The sequence below is a fragment of the Triticum aestivum genome, unplaced genomic scaffold, assembly GCF_018294505.1.
Source record: "Triticum aestivum cultivar Chinese Spring unplaced genomic scaffold, IWGSC CS RefSeq v2.1 scaffold116194, whole genome shotgun sequence".
Lineage (NCBI taxonomy): Eukaryota > Viridiplantae > Streptophyta > Magnoliopsida > Poales > Poaceae > Triticum > Triticum aestivum.
Genome location: NW_025228259.1, coordinates 32,028 through 36,984, shown reverse-complemented (window position 1 = coordinate 36,984; position 4,957 = coordinate 32,028). Strand labels below are relative to the sequence as shown.

The 4,957-nt window shown below is 51.4% G+C and overlaps 10 non-coding genes and 1 pseudogene across 10 annotated transcripts; all 11 read right to left on the bottom strand.

The window, feature by feature from the left end:
• Positions 1–105: 105 nt before the first annotated feature.
• Positions 106–224, bottom strand: LOC123173782 (5S ribosomal RNA). Its single transcript, XR_006486518.1, has one exon. It is a non-coding gene; the product is annotated as a 5S ribosomal RNA (ribosomal RNA).
• Positions 225–649: 425 nt separating this feature from the next.
• On the bottom strand, positions 650–768 carry LOC123173713 (5S ribosomal RNA). The gene has a single exon (XR_006486452.1). It is a non-coding gene; the product is annotated as a 5S ribosomal RNA (ribosomal RNA).
• A 297-nt stretch (positions 769–1,065) lies between these two features.
• LOC123173756 (5S ribosomal RNA) lies at positions 1,066–1,184 on the bottom strand. Its single transcript, XR_006486493.1, has one exon. It is a non-coding gene; the product is annotated as a 5S ribosomal RNA (ribosomal RNA).
• A 297-nt stretch (positions 1,185–1,481) lies between these two features.
• Positions 1,482–1,600, bottom strand: LOC123173760 (5S ribosomal RNA). The gene has a single exon (XR_006486497.1). It is a non-coding gene; the product is annotated as a 5S ribosomal RNA (ribosomal RNA).
• Positions 1,601–1,896: 296 nt separating this feature from the next.
• Positions 1,897–2,015, bottom strand: LOC123173696 (5S ribosomal RNA). The gene has a single exon (XR_006486432.1). It is a non-coding gene; the product is annotated as a 5S ribosomal RNA (ribosomal RNA).
• Positions 2,016–2,312: 297 nt separating this feature from the next.
• On the bottom strand, positions 2,313–2,431 carry LOC123173824 (5S ribosomal RNA). Its single transcript, XR_006486554.1, has one exon. It is a non-coding gene; the product is annotated as a 5S ribosomal RNA (ribosomal RNA).
• A 297-nt stretch (positions 2,432–2,728) lies between these two features.
• LOC123173705 (5S ribosomal RNA) lies at positions 2,729–2,847 on the bottom strand. Its single transcript, XR_006486442.1, has one exon. It is a non-coding gene; the product is annotated as a 5S ribosomal RNA (ribosomal RNA).
• A 297-nt stretch (positions 2,848–3,144) lies between these two features.
• LOC123173727 (5S ribosomal RNA) lies at positions 3,145–3,263 on the bottom strand. Its single transcript, XR_006486467.1, has one exon. It is a non-coding gene; the product is annotated as a 5S ribosomal RNA (ribosomal RNA).
• A 296-nt stretch (positions 3,264–3,559) lies between these two features.
• On the bottom strand, positions 3,560–3,659 carry LOC123173801 (uncharacterized; annotated as a pseudogene).
• Positions 3,660–3,956: 297 nt separating this feature from the next.
• LOC123173770 (5S ribosomal RNA) lies at positions 3,957–4,075 on the bottom strand. Its single transcript, XR_006486507.1, has one exon. It is a non-coding gene; the product is annotated as a 5S ribosomal RNA (ribosomal RNA).
• Positions 4,076–4,372: 297 nt separating this feature from the next.
• On the bottom strand, positions 4,373–4,491 carry LOC123173704 (5S ribosomal RNA). The gene has a single exon (XR_006486441.1). It is a non-coding gene; the product is annotated as a 5S ribosomal RNA (ribosomal RNA).
• Positions 4,492–4,957: the final 466 nt, after the last annotated feature.

Genomic DNA, 4,957 nt, shown 5'->3' with positions numbered 1-4,957 from the left:
CACCCAGCTATGACTTACCGCACTCGTGCAAAATAATAAAACACGGTAAATATATTACTTACACGTGCGTTTTGTTTTGCAAGCGGCGCGAAAAAAATTAAAAAGGGAATGCAACACGAGGACTTCCCAGGAGGTCACCCATCCTAGTACTACTCTCGCCCAAGCACGCTTAACTTCGTTGTTCTGATGGGATCCGGTGCTTTAGTGCTGGTATGATCGCATCCGACATGTTACCCCGGTCTTCGTCTCTTATCCTTGCCCCTCCCAGCTCCACTACAAAGACGATTGTACATTGCTTTGGCCGCTCCCTCTCAACTACGGAGACGAGTTTAACGCGGTTTCCACCCCTCCCTCTCAACCGCACCAGTGCACGCTTGCCGCGCCACAACGCCGACGCTGGACTACAAAGACGATTGTACATTGCTTTGGCCGCTCCCTCTCAACTACGGAGACGAGTTTAACGCGGTTTCCACCCCTCCCTCTCAACCGCACCAGTGCACGCTTGCCGCGCCACAACGCCGACGCTGGACCCGTGAATCGTGAGCACCCAGCTATGACTTACCGCACTCGTGCAAAATAATAAAACACGGTAAATATATTACATACACGTGCGTTTTGTTTTGCAAGCGGCGCAAAAAAAATTAAAAAGGGAATGCAACACGAGGACTTCCCAGGAGGTCACTCATCCTAGTACTACTCTCGCCCAAGCACGCTTAACTTCGGAGTTCTGATGGGATCCGGTGCTTTAGTGCTGGTATGATCGCATCCGACATGTTACCCCGGTCTTCGTCCCTTATCCTTGCCCCTCCCAGCTCCACTACAAAGACGATTGTACATTGATTTGGCCGCTCCCTCTCAACTACGGAGACGAGTTTAACGCGGTTTCCACCCCTCCCTCTCAACCGCACCAGTGCACGCTTGCCGCGCCACAACGCCGACGCTGGACCCCTGAATCGTGAGCACCCAGCTATGACTTACCGCATTCGTGCAAAATAATAAAACACGGTAAATATATTACTTACACGTGCGTTTTGTTTTGCAAGCGGCGCGAAAAAAATTAAAAAGGGAATGCAACACGAGGACTTCCCAAGAGGTCACCCATCCTAGTACTACTCTCACCCAAGCACGCTTAGCTTCGGAGTTCTGATGGGATCTGGTGCTTTAGTGCTGGTATGATCGCATCCGACATGTTACCCCGGTCTTCGTCCCTTATCCTTGCCCCTCCCAGCTCCACTACAAAGACGATTGTACATTGCTTTGGCCGCTCCCTCTCAACTACGGAGACGAGTTTAACGCGGTTTCCACCCCTCCCTCTCAACCGCACCAGTGCACGCTTGCCGCGCCACAACGCCGACACTGGACCCGTGAATCGTGAGCACCCAGCTATGAATTACCGCACTCATGCAAAATAATAAAACACGGTAAATATATTACTTACACGTGCGTTTTGTTTTGCAAGCGGCGCGAAAAAAATTAAAAAGGGAATGCAACACGAAGACTTCCCAGGAGGTCACCCATCCTAGTACTACTCTCGCCCAAGCACGCTTACCTTCGGAGTTCTTATGGGATCCGGTGCTTTAGTGCTGGTATGATCGCATCCGACATGTTACCCCGGTCTTCGTCCCTTATCCTTGCCCCTCCCAGCTCCACTACAAAGACGATTGTACATTACTTTGGCCGCTCCCTCTCAACTACGGAGACGAGTTTAACGCGGTTTCCACCCCTCCCTCTCAACCGCACCAGTGCACGCTTGCGCGCCACAACGCCGACGCTGGACCCGTGAATCGTGAGCACCCAGCTATGACTTACCGCACTCGTGCAAAATAATAAAACACGGTAAATATATTACTTACACGTGCGTTTTGTTTTCCAAGCGGCGCGAAAAAAATTAAAAAGGGAATGCAACACGAGGACTTCCCAGGAGGTCACCCATCCTAGTACTACTCTCGCCCAAGCACGCTTAACTTCGGAGTTCTAATGGGATCCGGTGCTTTAGTGCTGGTATGATCGCATCAGACATGTTACCCCGGTCTTCGTCCCTTATCCTTGCCCCTCCCAGCTCCACTACAAAGACGACTGTACATTGCTTTGGCCGCTCCCTCTCAACTACGGAGACGAGTTTAACGCGGTTTCCAGCCCTCCCTCTCAACCGCACCAGTGCACGCTTGCCGCGCCACAACGCCGACGCTGGACCCGTGAATCGTGAGCACCCAGCTATGACTTACCGCACTCGTGCAAAATAATAAAACATGGTAAATATATTACTTACACGTGCGTTTTGTTTTGCAAGCGGCGCGAAAAAAATTAAAAAGGGAATGCAACACGAGGACTTCCCAGGAGGTCACCCATCCTAGTACTACTCTCGCCCAAGCACGCTTAGCTTCGGAGTTCTGATGGGATCCGGTGCTTTAGTGCTGGTATGATCGCATCCGACATGTTACCCCGGTCTTCGTCCCTTATCCTTGCCCCTCCCAGCTCCACTACAAAGACGATTGTACATTGCTTTGGCCGCTCCCTCTCAACTACGGAGACGAGTTTAACGCGGTTTCCACCCCTCCCTCTCAACCGCACCAGTGCACGCTTGCCGCGCCACAACGCCGACGCTGGACCCCTGAATCGTGAGCACCCAGCTATGACTTACCGCACTCGTGCAAAATAATAAAACACGGTAAATATATTACTTACACGTGCGTTTTGTTTTGCAAGCGGCGCGAAAAAAATTAAAAAGGGAATGCAACACGAGGACTTCCCAGGAGGTCACCCATCCTAGTACTACTCTCACCCAAGCACGCTTAGCTTCGGAGTTCTGATGGGATCCGGTGCTTTAGTGCTGGTATGATCGCATCCGACATGTTACCCCGATCTTCGTCCCTTATCCTTGCCCCTCCCAGCTCCACTACAAAGACGATTGTACATTGCTTTGGCCGCTCCCTCTCAACTACGGAGACGAGTTTAACGCGGTTTCCACCCCTCCCTCTCAACCGCACCAGTGCACGCTTGCCGCGCCACAACGCCGACGCTGGACCCGTGAATCGTGAGCACCCAGCTATGAATTACCGCACTTGTGCAAAATAATAAAACACGGTAAATATATTACTTACACGTGCGTTTTGTTTTGCAAGCGGCGCGAAAAAAATTAAAAAGGGAATGCAACACGAAGACTTCCCAGGAGGTCACCCATCCTAGTACTACTCTCGCCCAAGCACGCTTACCTTCGGAGTTCTGATGGGATCCGGTGCTTTAGTGCTGGTATGATCGCATCCGACATGTTACCCCGGTCTTCGTCCCTTATCCTGGCCCCTCCCAGCTCCACTACGAAGACGATTGTACATTACTTTGGCCGCTCCCTCTCAACTACGGAGACGAGTTTAACGCGGTTTCCACCCCTCCCTCTCAACCGCACCAGTGCACGCTTGTGCGCCACAACGCCGACGCTGGACCCGTGAATCGTGAGCACCCAGCTATGACTTACCGCACTCGTGCAAAATAATAAAACACGGTAAATATATTACTTACACGTGCGTTTTGTTTTGCAAGCGGCGCGAAAAAAATTAAAAAGGGAATGCAACACGAGGACTTCCCAGGAGGTCACGCCCAAGCACGCTTAACTTCGGAGTTCTGATGGGATCCGGTGCTTTAGTGCTGGTATGATCGCATCCGACATGTTACCCCGGTCTTCGTCCCTTATCCTTGCCCCTCCCAGCTCCACTACAAAGACGATTATACATTGCTTTGGCCGCTCCCTCTCTACTACGGAGACGAGTTTAACGCGGTTTCCACCCCTCCCTCTCAACCGCACCAATGCACGCTTGCCGCGCCACAACGCCGAGGCTGGACCCGTGAATCGTGAGCACCCAGCTATGACTTACCGCACTCGTGCAAAATAATAAAACACGGTAAATATATTACTTACACGTGCGTTTTGTTTTGCAAGCGGCGCGAAAAAAATTAAAAAGGGAATGCAACACGAGGACTTCCCAGGAGGTCACCCATCCTAGTACTACTCTCGCCCAAGCACGCTTAACTTCGGAGTTCTGATGGGATCCGGTGCTTTAGTGCTGGTATGATCGCATCCAACATGTTACCCCGGTCTTCGTCCCTTATCCTTGCCCCTCCCAGCTCCACTACTAAGACGATTGTACATTGCTTTGGCCGCTCCCTCTCAACTACGGAGACGAGTTTAACGCGGTTTCCACCCCTCCCTCTCAACCGCACCAGTGCACGCTTGCCGCGCCACAACGCCGACGCTGGACCCGTGAATCGTGAGCACCCAGCTATGACTTACCGCACTCGTGCAAAATAATAAAACACGGTAAATATATTACTTACACATGCGTTTTGTTTTGCAAGCGGCGCGAAAAAAATTAAAAAGGGAATGCAACACAAGGACTTCCTAGGAGGTCACCCATCCTAGTACTACTCTCGCCCAAGCACGCTTAACTTCGGAGTTCTGATGGGATCCGGTGCTTTAGTGCTGGTATGATCGCATCCGACATGTTACCCCGGTCTTCGTCCCTTATCCTTGCCCCTCCCAGCTCCACTACTAAGACGATTGTACATTGCTTTGGCCACTCCCTCTCAACTACGGAGACGAGTTTAACGCGGTTTCCACCCCTCCCTCTCAACCGCACCAGTGCACGCTTGCCGCGCCACAACACCGACGCTGGACCCGTGAATCGTGAGCACCCAGCTATGACTTACCGCACTCGTGCAAAATAATAAAACACGGTAAATATATTACTTACACGTGCGTTTTGTTTTGCAAGCGGCGCGAAAAAAGTTAAAAAGGGAATGCAACACGAGGACTTCCCAGGAGGTTTGCAAGCGGCGCGAAAAAAATTAAAAAGGGAATGCAACACGAGGACTTCCCAGGAGGTCACCCATCCTAGTACTACTTACACGTGCGTTTTGTTTTGCAGGCGGCGCGAAAAAAATTAAAAAGGGAATGCAACACGAG